General features: G+C 46.4%; 1 protein-coding gene across 1 annotated transcript in view; it reads left to right on the top strand.

The window, feature by feature from the left end:
* The window catches only part of ALK (ALK receptor tyrosine kinase), a 674,923-nt gene that overhangs the window by 38,804 nt on the left and 622,868 nt on the right, over nucleotides 1-13,251 (top strand). The gene's annotated exons all lie outside the window — the stretch shown is intronic.

The raw sequence follows: 13,251 nt of genomic DNA, 5'->3' as shown, positions 1-13,251 counted from the left end.
TAAGGTGGGCAAAGGTGGGCTTTGAGGATTTCACAGGGATGGGGTTAAGAGCATTTAGGCAGGGGGTACCAAAAGCAAGAGCCTAGAGTAAGGAAAATGGCAATGGCAAATCCCAATGGCAAGCAGACCTCAGTGGCTAGAGTCAGTCCAGGCGTTGTGTTGTGTGTGTAGAAGGAGTGAGTTTGAGGTGAGGGCTCCCATCCTGTTGACCTTCGTAAAAGGGAAGTCAAGAGACTCTTTAACACCTTTTTTTTTTTTTTTAAAGAAAAAATTCACTGTCCACATCAGGGGCAGGCTTACTTGTTTTTCCAAGTAAAAGATGTTTGGGTATTAGGTAGAGTTGCTATAGATTTAGCAAATAAATATTCAGGACACCCAGTTAAATTTGAATTTCAGATAAACATGTTCCATACAATATTTGGGATAGTCATGTGCCATCCCAAATTTATTCCTTCTTTATTTGCAATTCAAATTTAATTTGGTGTCCTGTATTTTATCAGATGACTCTAGTATTATGAAAACATAAACAGCTCCTCTGACTTCTCAGGTCTATTTCACAGGGGAGGCGAGACCTACTTGGTATCGTCTAGTTTTTATAAATGAGTGAAGTTTCAAATTAACCCACTGTAATGGTTTATGTCAAGACATCATGTTACACTTATACATTATTTTTTCTTACTTTTTAAATGACCTGTACGCAATTTTCACTTGGTTTCTTCTTGTCTGCCTTTATTCTCCCGATTTTGACACTTTCAAGTCTGACAACCATAGTTCTGGAAAGTGTTCTAGATCAAGCCAAGGTTTGCCATGAGGAGACACCATGGCTCCCATACTTCTCATCCTTCACCACCTTTTGCATTTCCAAGCAGACTTGGAAATGATGATGTTTATTTAGACAACCTCAAATGGTGTCCCTGTTTGCAGATGGACACATTGGCTGGGGGCAGTTGTGGGGGGGGAGTTCTGCTGTTGAAGAACTGGGGCTCAGGAAAGGAGGGTGTCACACAGTGGGGCGTCCCCCCCCAGGACTCACTGGATTAGGGAGCCTCCAGTGAGTCTCTGCAATTTGATGGCAGTAGACATCATCGAAGATTGGACGTGTAAGACGAGGGAAAAGGGAGTTGTAGATAGAGTGAAGAGAATGATGAGAGAGTGATTCATTCTGCCCTGGTGCAGGTGAAAGGCCTGTGGGAGGCCGAGGAGTTAGGAAAAGTTTCATGGAAGAGGTGACATTTCAGCAAAGCTTTAAGACGTCGAGTGGAATTTTTGTCCCGTTCTTGCCTGTGGAATCCCGTCTGCTCTCCCAGTCTCGTCATGTTACTTTGTGAAGAGTACAAGGGCTTGACTTGTGACGGCGTGTGGGGGAGTCAGGGAGACAGGCAGCGGGCTGCTGTGTCTGGAGGAGCTAGCAGGGGAGCCCGCCCCCCGGGGAACAGAGGTTTGCTGCGCCCGCGATGCCGCTGTGCCCCTTGCTCCAGAGTCAGAACTCTGTTCAGCCCCATCTCTCTCTCTCTTGCTTCCTGTAAGATACAGAAATGCTGCTCTTTGAAACTTGGTGAAAGCACCAACCTGCCAATCAGAAGAGGGAAGATCATAATTAATGATAATAGCCCTGTTTTAATTATAGCTATTTAGCAAGTTAGCAGAACAATACCAGTAACACAGCTCCACACGGAATGGGTCGGGAGCAGCCTGCTTCTTCTCTGAGCATTCACTCAGTGCCCCTGGAGCCCTGCAAGCTTCAGCTCCCTGTAACTGGAGGGGTTGTCAGCGATTGCTCTGTGGTGTGCTTCTTCCCTTTCCCCAGCAAGGGCTTTCTCCCTGGCTTTCTTCCATACCTTTGGTATCTCGTGCCAGGTGCATCTGGCTTTGAGTCAGTGACCTCTGGGGCTGCGAGGTTGAAGATAGACCTATATTTGTTTGGGGCAGAGGCAAGGCCTGGGGTATGCAGATCCCATTGAGGCCCCTTCTGAGCTGTTCTTCCTTGGTTCATCTCTCTGTTCTGGTCAGACTTAGAATTCTAGAAAGTCAGCCCTGGAAGGGACCTTGGAGATCCTCTAAGCCAGATTGCTCAAACTATTTAAGACCAGAAGAGCTTCTCTAACTGAAGGGGAGGGTAAGAGAATGCCATGCTCACTCAAGCCCCTGCTCACTCAGCCTCTACCTTGCTCCTGGCTTGAACCACCTGGTTGTTCCTTAAGAAACCCTTAAGACTCCTTGGAGAAGTTGTTCATCACCCCCCCTTTTTTTTTTCGATGGGGTGATTAGAGGAAATACAGGTTTCCTCCACCCAAGGAATTAGAGACCAGAAGAATTAAAACCCAGACCTCCTCTTTTCCAGATATATGCCACTATAAAAAACCCACTTAGGTTATTCTTTCAGTGCTGAAAATCCAAATCCATCTATCCATAGATCCCAAAGGACCTATAACAGAGGAAAAGAGGAGCATAGGTAGGTCTTGGGGTTGGAGACAACCCCTAAGTCAGTGACTTTTCATCTGTGGTCCATAGTGGTGTGTGTGTGTGTGTGTGTGTGTGTGTGTGTGTGTGTGTGTGTGTTTGTGTATGGGTCCTTTTTTTTTCTTTGTTGAGAAGAGGATCCATACTTTCCATCAGATTTTGGCAGGATTCATGACCCCCAATATTGAAGAACCATTGTCAGAGGTTACTCAGCAAATCATTGAAGGGCTCTGACAAACCCCAAGCGGCTGTTTCCTTTCCAGATCAGATTGGACACCCTTCTGCCGTGGGGCACATCAGCCTTCCCAGCTGGTTCTTTCCACTTCACAGCTAATTCCAAGTGACCACAGACCCGATCAAGATGGGACCTGACAGGTAGCAAGGGCGTGAGGCAGAAAGGAGAGGAGCGGGTTCTTCCCCAAGGCAGCCAGGGGGAGATTTGCTCTGAGAGATGACAAAGTGGCCCTGTCATTAATGAGGCGGACATCTCTCCAAGGATGGGTCTGAAGAAAAGATGGCATTTTCCCAATCCCTTTTCTGACAAGATGCAGCCTTTAATGGATGCAGGAGACAGCAGTCAGACGGGGTTTCTTGGATCCGCTGTGGACCTGCCACAGGACGCCGGCAGTCAGAGGGCATCGTCTCAGGTGATAAAGAGCTGGGTTAGCATCAGATGAGTATGAAGTAATAATTTGCCCCTTTGAAATCACTCAGGCGGCCTTTCTTCTCTCTGACAGATGCAGCCCCTGGAGTTTCGGCCTTGTTAGTTATCAGATCTACAGGAAACTTACTGGCTGCTTCTTACCGAAGGGAAGAGAAATGTCTCCCTAACAGACTTAGGCCTGGCAATCTTTCTTCCTTTCCTCATTCATAAGTGGTCACACTATCTTCATTTCCAAGGAATAAGGACTCTTGCTTTTGAAAGCAAAGGGACAGAAGAAGGTGTACGTTACACCACCCCCTCTTTTGGGTCAAGATAAATAGTTCACTGCCTAGGAGGCCGGTCCTCGCGGCCCAGCTTCCCATGTTGTCGGTCTCCTGGGACACATGTGACATTGCAGCATCGGTTTGGGGGAGAGGGGGCATTTGACCAAGGAGTGGAGCAGAATGGTTTCGAACAGCACACACCCGTTCACACACTGTTGCCGGTCATTGATGAGACACGGATCTTGCCCCAGAGTCCCTGAGTTCCCAGGGCGGTTCAGTTGACGTTTTCATTGAAAGGCCTTCTCAAAGGATGCCACGTGCTGCTGCATGCTGGTGTCTGCTCCTTATTTCTCCGAGGCCGGCACTTTGGGAGGCACTGGTTGAAGATGGAAGTATTTTCTTAAGCTGCTTTGTCTAAAGGTTGGAAGTTTGTCAGGCCTGATGCTCTCGGAATCTAGGAGAATTGATTGGAGGAGGGATTCTTGTCCTCTGGGTCAGGTCTGTGTGTACTGGTGCTGCCATACCGGCTCCGGCTGGTAGTCCTTTAGGACCATGCGTGTGGCAGCTCAGTGCCCTAGTTTACTAGAACCTCATGGTCCTGGACTTGTTGTCGGCAAAGGATACTGGGCAGAATTGCATTCCCTGGGCCACTGGGGCCCACTAGGGCACTGTCCCTGGCCTCAGTCCTGTTCTTGCCTGCTCACTGCTCAGCCCCTATACCTGGGCTCTGCCCAGACAGCCTGCTGAGCAGCCCCACGCTCTGCTCTGGCCTCTTTCCCTGCCCCATCTCCCAGCCGTGACTTCTGGATGCTGGATTCCTGGCCAGTGCCATCTCCTGATGCCACTGTCCTCATAGATCCAGTGACCCTGTGCCGGGCACATTAGAGCTAGCAAGTGTCTGGCGGGGACTGTGCCCCAGTCCCCCAGCCCAGCTCTGTACTTCCCTTTGCTCCCTAATCCCATGGCAGGGGAGTTCTTTCCTCACAGTGATTGGCAACTGGTGATCCCTCCAGGATGGACTGGAAATTCCAAGGCCCCTGTAGTGACCTGGGCCTGCTGGGAATGTCTGGATCCGAGTTGGGTGAAGTTGTGTTAGAAAATGTCCCAGCAGGACAGTGCTGCATATTTGCCTAGAGATGATGGTCGGAGAATAAAACTGAGGCTTGGGATTAAATCTGGGGTTGGTGGTTTACCAGCTCGTAGAGTTCAGGACAGTCATGTGACCATGGAGCCTCAGTTTCTCAATCTGTAAAAATATGGATAATTACAGGAATGCATGAGTTCAGTAGATGCATTGGACATGCACTTAACACAAGGCTCGGCTTATCATAGTTTCCATTATTATCACTCAACCTCCTGAAGACCGAATTTCCCTAAAGACCCTTAACTTTCTTCTTTGTCTTTTCTCTCCCATTTCTGCGCCTCCTGTACTCTTCAGTGGGTAGAATACTGCAGCTCCACACCAATACTTCTCAGAGGCAATCAAGTCCGTTTGCAAATGGTAAACAGGTGGTTTCTTTGTAAACAAAAAGCTGTGTACTTGATTTATCCTGCAATCCAACAAAATGAAAAGACAGCTTTGTATTCTGTACAATAGCAGAAAAACCATTCTTTCCAAACAATACCCTCTGCAATTTGTCTCCCAGGTTGGGGTGGATGGAATAATGGCCCCTACAGACTGCAGCAAGCAGGTGGGCCCTCCACCCTTTGATCTGGTGGTCATGGCTCTCCTCTGAGCCTCAGAAAGAGGCCAGGGTCCTGGTGCTGGGCGGGGGGAAGAGGGGCTTCCTTGGTTCTGTTTCACTGGGAGCTACATGGCAGCTGGTCATGCCTCTGGGAACGGCAGCCCCCGGGGCAGTCTGCTGCATTCTCCCACCATGGAGCCAGGGGCAACCACCAGAAGGGGCCCTGAGGCTCTCCTGCCGTGAAGCCCTGGTTCCCCAACTTCAGATGGGCAGAGCCTCTGTGTGGGAGTGGGGAAATGGGGGTCTTGCCTCTGCGTTCTGTGAAATTTTGAACCAATTAAACCAGTGGTAGACGGTGGCCTCTAGAGTTCATGCAGTAAACAACTAACTTGCTGAATGAATGAATGAATGAACGAACGAACGAACAAATGAATGATTATTAAATACGTCCTGTGTGGCAGACACCATTCCAGGCACTAGGAATGCAGCAGTGAAGGGAATGGGATTGAAGTTCCCCATCTCTTTATAAGGGAGAGCAGATAGCAGCCAAGAAATACATAGCACAGAGCGGGTAACAAGGGTCAGGGAGAAAACGGAGCCTGGGAAGGGGGCGGGCAGCTGGTTTACACTGGCAGGTCAGGGAAGCCTCTGAGCCAGGCCCATGTTAGAGCAGCAGCGATGTGAGAGGTGGAGCCATGGGAGACCTGAGGAGAAGAACTCCAGGCAGTGGGAACAGCAAGTACGAAGGGTCTGTGGTGAGAGTGTATGTTAGCCCACATCAACCTCCAACTTTAGCTCATAAATAGGCAAAAAAAAATTTAAATTAAAAAGTTACATGCTTATTTCTGATATGCAAGTGTGACCCCATAGGGGGTCATAAATATAAATATAAATATAAATATAAATATAAATATAAATGCATGGTATTAGATTTGCCCTGAGCTCTCTTCTGTAGGACAGGGCTTGGAGGCTGATTTGTATCATGGGGACCACTAGGCCATGATTGCGGGGAGAAGCCAGGACCAACACATCTTACTTCTGTGTGGTGTCCTTGTGCGTTTCAGCCCTTTAGCATTCATACCTGAAATAGAGGGGCTGTGAATGCTTGCTGAATGAATGACCTAGAAGTCAGTCAGACAGATGAGCGCCAGGAGGAAAAGCTAAAGTCAGGAATGGAGGGGGCACTTGGGAGTGAAGGGGCTGGGTTGTTAGATTTGGTGACCTTTCAAGTCACTTTTGCTCCTGAGAATCGAATTCAACTCCAGTGTTTGAATACAGGTTTTACTGCCTATCACATTATCCCCAAATTTAGCGGCAGCTTCAAGCAACAAACATTTATTATCTCACAGAGTTTCTAAGGGTCAGGACTCCAGGAATGGCTGAGCTGGGGCTCCGGGTGTTTCCTGAGACTGCGGGCACCTCACCGTTGGAGCGAGGCTGGAGGATCGCTTCCGAAGTGGCTCCCTCACATGGCTGTTGGCCGGAGGGCCTCAGTTCCTTGTTACCAGGGCCTCTCCGCAGGGCTCCTGGAGTGTCTTCATGGGACCAGGACCCGGGGATTTGGGTGAGGCAGGTTCTGGCTCTGCATCTGATAGTATGGCAGCCAGCCACCCACCGTGAGAGTGACCTCAGTGACAGCGAGCTGGAAGCAGCAGGGCTTTACTCTGTGCGTGAGAGGCCAGTCCTTAGTCCAGCTCATTCTCTAGGGGAGGTGACTTAGGCTCCACCTCTTGAAGGAAAGAGTATGAAAGACTTTGCAGACCTTTTTTTTTTTTTTGTCTTTTTTTTTTTTTTAAGATTTTATTTATTTATTATAGACACAGAGAGAGCACGAGCAGGGTTAGGGGCAGAGGCAGAGGGAGAAACAGGCTCCTTGCTGAGCAGGGAGCCCAACAGGCTCCATCCCAGGACCCTGAGATCGTGACCTGAGCCGAAGGCAGACACTTAACCAACTGAGCCACCCAGGCGCCCCCAAGACTTTGTAGACTTTTAAAGATCACTTTTTTAGTTGTGCAAACCTTATCAGGTCTTTAATGTTGATCCTCAGGTGCTCCCTTCTGGCTCCTAGCATACTGCTTAACACATGCAAAGCGTTCTATTAATATTTGTTCATTTAGCTAGGAGAAAAGGCAAGAGCAGGTGGACAAGAGGCCGAGAGGGTGGTCAGATATTTCAAAATACATGGGCCACACCCAAGGGGTTCTGATTCAGTTGGTCTTAGGTAAGAAGAGCGTTTTCTCTGGATGCATGTGGCCTGAGAGGTCCCGGCCACGATACTGCTGCTGCTTTGGCTGTGTCCCTCACTTTATTATTTTTATTTTTTATTTTTTTTATTTTTTAATGTTTTTTTATTACATTATGTTAGTCACCATACAGTGCATCCCTGGTTTCTGATGCAAGGTTCGATGATTCATTAGTTGCGTATAACACCCAGTCCCTCACTTTAAATGTATGAGTTTTCTCATTGATTTCTGAGTTCCTCTCAAGAGGGAGGAAAATGTCTGATCTGATGTATCTGATATTCAACTTAGTCCCTTTGGATTCAACTTGTCATTGCCAAGGTTTCTTTCAAGTATGTCAGCTTTTGTCACTCCAACAGAGCCTTTTTTATACTAGGCTTCAGTAGACAGATGTCAGGTGTTGCTTGGTTCTGAATGGTGGGGGTGGGGTGAGGACCAGGGAAGGAGGCCACAGATAAAGAATCTTACCATCTTTTTAAGCCACAAAAGCGGTCATACCAACACATGCTTTGGGAAGCACACATCCTAGGGCAGTGGGACAAGAGCATGTGTACGTACATTTCTTTGCATCCGTAGATTTGGTTGGTAGTTAGTAGATGCTTTGACAGCAGAGCAATTTCTATTCACAGTTGGGGAGGTCATTGTAAGAATGGCCCTTTATGGAAACTGTATTTGTCCACTGCTAAATTTAGGCCATGCCAAAAGAGAGAGCTTTCAGAACAAACCACTTTCCCATACACATGGGGAAATACCTGCTTTTTGGCCAGAGGCCAAGTGTTGTCCAGGACATTAAAAGGGTCCAGCTTTTGAGGCCCAGCCTCAGAGTAGAAGAGTTCTCAGGCAACTACGTCTGGGCAGGGAGGATGTAACGGGGGTTCTGATTGTTCTGGTGGTATTTCCCTATCACAGGGGCTGGGAAGGGTGACCCCAGCTCCACTGGCCCCTGCTTTGCCCAGGAAGAGGTCCCTGCCCTTCCTGTGAGGCATCTGCTTCTTCCTTTAAGATTTTGCTTTGAACTCCCGATGCTGAAGTCTCTCCCGAGGACTTGGCTCTAGAGCCCTTCTGGAACCTGTCTCTAGGCAGGTTTTTGGCATCTTGTTTTGCTCCACTGATTTAGTTGCCCCCCTATGTCCTGTCTGACCTGGAACTGACTTCTGAGCAGGGTGGCTGTTATTGCCACCCCCCGCCCCCGTGTCACTACTAGGTTTGTCAATCCCAAATACCAGTGTTCTGGTCCCGCCTCAGCTTGGCCTGTGCTGACCTGGCTTCAGGGGCTGTCTGCATCCCAGGGCACATCTTTCCTCTAGCTGCTCCCTCCACCCCCTCAAATGTCATTCTGGCTCTCAGTGGGATCTTTGGGAATATTGTAGGAAAGATCCATCTGAAACCGAGCCATCAGGTTCTTGACGTTTTATCTCTAATGAAGAGAAATAATACTTGGCTCTCCTGCCTGTTTGCAATGTGGCTCATAGCACTGAGCTGCACTTTGATAAACTGTGGGAGTCAGTGGCCAGAGCCATGCCTGGAGTGGACACCACCAGTGCCCCTGCTTCCTGGAGGGATCATGGATGGGGACCCAGTGTGCTAAGGAGCCCACTCAGTCTAAGCCGCTTCCAAGGAAGCCTTTGGGAATTCCCTGGGCTTCTTCCAAGGAGAGATGCTGCTTACTTTTTGATGGGTAAATGTGCCTGTCAACGTGAAAGTGAGGAGAGCTGCTTTTGAGCAAATCTATAGCAGAGTTGAAGAAGAAATGTAAAGAAACGTAAGAGACCTTAGTGACTAGTTTGTCTGCCTGTCTTGTCTCCTCACCAGATGAGGAAACTGAGACCAGGGAAGATCACAGGGATGTCCTAAATGCTACAGTATTCTCTGCCAGACAATTGCACCTGTGTCTGGCTTTGATCTTAAAGTCCTTGGGCTTACAAGGCCCTCGGTTCTCTGAATTAAGAATGTTCCAGGGACTGGTTCAGTCAACTCCCTATCATTAAATATTCTGGAATATTCTCTGAAAGGCTGAAGCCCTTAAGGAAGGTAGAGGGTAAGGTAGAGGGTGTGAGGTCTCCTGCAGCTTGGGTCTGGGGCTCTGTGTATCCGACAGGCCTGTAAGATCATTATCAGCTCGAGACTTAATGATCCCCAGTCTAGGGTTTGAAGGGTGATAGGCTGCATGGTTTTTTTGACTAGGAGGGTAGGTTAGAAGGCTGCTTTACCAGGTACGGGTGGTTTCTCTCCAACCCAGTGAGGCAGGTACTATCATTGCTCTCAATTTCTGATTGCTTCTTCAAAGCTAATGCCAGGTTTCTGTTGGAGTTGGTCTAGGATATGCTGTGAACCAGCTGTGTGACCTTGGACTACTCATCTTCTCCCTCTGGGCTTCAGTTTTTCTTCTCTGTAAAATGAGAGGGATTGCTGATATCTAAGCCTTTAGGGGTCTGTCATTCCATGACCCATGCCATATTGGTAGCATCCATTGAAGAATGATCCTAAGCCTCTTTTCCTGCATTTCTCACAGGCTTCTCATGGTCAGGAAAATAGTTGGAACCATCGGTTGAGAGCTGGTTTCACAATCAGAGGTTTTGTTGCTCTTGGGTGCTGGGCCTCCCCTGTTTTGTTTTTCCCCTTTTCATACTGCTTGTGCCTAATAGATCTGAGTGTCCCACTCCCACATGCTCAGCCAGTGACCAGCCTTGGACTCCTACCTATGGAGGACAGTTGGACAATGGTGGGAGGACCCCTATAAAGGAATGTAGTAGGTGATCTCATGAAGACCGTCCAGGACATTGCATCCACTAGGATTTAAGGGGTCAGTGCAGGATAGTTGCATGGATATATTATGGCCTTAGTACCAGTTGGAAATAACCCAAGGGAGCCTGGATTAGTCTAGATACAAACTTCTATTGGGCCAGAAGATGCCTATGCTGGTGGTTGGTTGTAGGCTTGGTGTTACATGGATCTCTCCTCTGTAGTCCTGCATCCTTTCCCTCAACACTAGGCTTCTACCAACTTTTTTCTAAAGCCAGTGGGGGTCTATACCAAGGTTCACGTATATTGACCAGCCACACTTCTCTGTTCCTACAATGGACTGATAAAGAAACATGAAATATATCCATCCACAAATTGAAGGCTAATGTGCAAGTCATCACATCTGGTCCCCTTTCCTGAGAAGGTAGTTATTTGAACACGCTACGATCCTGCATAGCCTTGTGGCTCCTGTGGGCAAGAGAATCGCTCTTCAACAGAGACCAACAGCACTTAACTCCTCTTACAGGGAAATTGGGACTCAAACCTGGATCGGTCTTGCCTTGTTTTTTTCCCTAAAGAATTCCACTGAAACAGAAATGTATAAAGTAGGTAAGGAACTTGGCCAGTAATCCCTAGAGATAACCAGCACTAGTAGTTTGAGGTACATCTTAGACTTTTTTCTTTGTAGAAACATACATGTATTTGCATATTTTAAAATTTAAATTGTGATTACATCATTTTCCGTATCTTTAAAAACTCTTTGTGACATGATTTTAATAAATGCCTAATATTTTCTAAAACAGATATATCATAATTTGCTTAACTATTTTCCTTATGATGGACATTTACCGTACATTGATTTCAAGTTTTCTTCTTTTATTTTGTTTGCCCTTATGCGTATCGCCAACTTACTTCACCAAAGGTTATATAAACGTATACTTCCACCAGCAGTGTGTGAGAATACTAAGCTCAAGATGCACCATTATCATCATTTGCTCTTATTTTAAATGAAGATCATTATTGCCTCATTATTATTTTAATTAGAAATTATTTGATAACCCATCAGGTTGGATATTTACCATTTGGATTTTCTCATTTAGAATTTTTGTTTGTGTCCTTTGGCCATTAATCAGTTGGGATCTTAGTGCTTTTGCTTTGTTTATTTTTTATTTTTTATTTTTTTGTATTTGTTATTCACTTCTTTGTTGCAGGTATTTTTCCTTGTTCATTGTCTTTTAGTACTCCATATAATTTTTTGACCTGGAGTGCAATCCATTGATATTTTCCTTTGTAATTCCTTTGCTTTTAAATTTAGAAAGTCTTTCCCTCCAAGAAATAAAATATACCTTTATCTATATTTTTTTTATTATTTGAGTTTTTCCATTAGGCCCTTTGATTTATACTGAATTTATGTAAGTGCCGGATCTAAACTGATTTTCTTTCAAGTAGTTAACCAAGTGTTCCACTATCAATTTTTAAATAATCTTCCCCTCTTTACTGATTTGTGATACTTCCTTTAATGTTTATTAAAGTTTGTTTCTGGCCTATTTGTTCTTTTTTGCTGATCCCTGTTAGGGTAATGTTGAGACTATTAGGCAGCTATTAGGTTAAGGGGCAAAGAAAGACATTAATCTTAACTTAGCATAACCACCTCTACTCCCTGTGAAATGCTTGAAGAAGGTATATGTACAAGGGACAAGCAAATCAATATAGTATTTATTATTAGCTGGGGTAGGGCTCTGTCCTTTATCATGGGTGCTCCAGTTATCTCTTGCAGTATAGCAGACTATTCACACTTAGAGGCTCAAACAACCATGTTATTATGCCCATGGATCGTATGGGTCAGGAATTGAAAGGGGAAAGCAAGCGTGTCTTGTTCCTACTCCGTGATGTCTAGGACTTCAACTGGGAATGACCTGATGACTGTCAGCTGGGACCTCAGCTGGGACAGTCAGCCAGAATACATACTGTGGTCTCTCCATGTGGCTGCCAGGGCTTCCTCACAGTATGGTGGCTGGGTTCTAGGGGTGAGTGTCCCAAGAAAACCAGGCAGAAACTTTAGTATCTTTCATGGCTCAACCTCAGAAGTTATGTGGGATCACTTCTGCCAGAGTCTCAAACCTGTCCAGATTTGGGATGATGGAAGGAGTGCCAAAACCATATTATAAGAAGAGCATGGGGGGTGGGAGATACTATTGTGGCCATCTTTCGATGAGGTACCATTGGTAGAGCAGGGAACGTTGACAAGCTTAGACTGTTTCGCCTGCTTGATAATCTCTTCCCCCAAATACCCACATGGTTCACTGCCTCACTAACTTCAAATCTTTATGCAAAGTGACCTTCTTAGTGAGCTCTCTCCTGATCACCCTATTTAAATTTGACTTCACCCCCTCTCAAACTCTCTATTGCCTGTCCTTGCTTTATTTTTCCTATAATAACATTATATTATATCATCAACATGCAATCTCACTGACTTATTTATTATGTTATTATTTATTGTCTATCTCTCCTCTGAAGAATACAGTCTCCACAAAAGCAGAATCTTTGTCTCTTAAAGTTTATGGTTGTTTCCCATGTGCCTAGAACAATGACTAGTACATAGTAGGTGCTCAAAATTATTGAATGAGCAAATAGATGATTTAAGGGCACGGGGCCCTCATTCCCTTCTTTTCCTGGCCACCTTCCTTTTTGGGGCCTCTTTGGAAGCCATAAGAGACAACTGGTTCATCTGCTTTCCTTCCTTTTTCTCTTCCTGGCTCCTGGAATCCCTCTCCACTTTCTTGTTCCAATTCTTAGCCTTTCTCCTTGCCACTCCCTCTTTAATGGCTGGCCCTCACTCGGTCACAGCTGAGGCGTGGAGAGTACTCTCAGAGCCTCCCAGTCCACTCACACCTGCTCCAGGCACTCTTGTTCTCCACCTGATTCTGCAAGGCCTGTGTCTTTTCTGTCCTTACTCTCCAATAGGAAGTGAGGGCACTGCTCCCTCACCAACCCACGGCTATGTCATCTCCTTTCATCACACTCCTCACTGATGCAGGACAAGGACACTTGGGGCCTTAATCTTTTTGCTGATGAGGAAATGGAAGAGCCGTGTAGTAAGAGAGCTTGCCTGAAGTTAGGAAGAACAGCAGCTTGAGCTAAGATGCCCCTGACTTGGAGTACGTGAATCCCCATTTATACGCTTCAATCCTTTCTGA

This window comes from Ursus maritimus, unplaced genomic scaffold (assembly GCF_017311325.1).
Source record: "Ursus maritimus isolate PB19 unplaced genomic scaffold, ASM1731132v1 scaffold_6, whole genome shotgun sequence".
Classification (NCBI taxonomy): domain Eukaryota; kingdom Metazoa; phylum Chordata; class Mammalia; order Carnivora; family Ursidae; genus Ursus; species Ursus maritimus.
This window is presented reverse-complemented; position numbering and strand designations above follow the sequence as displayed.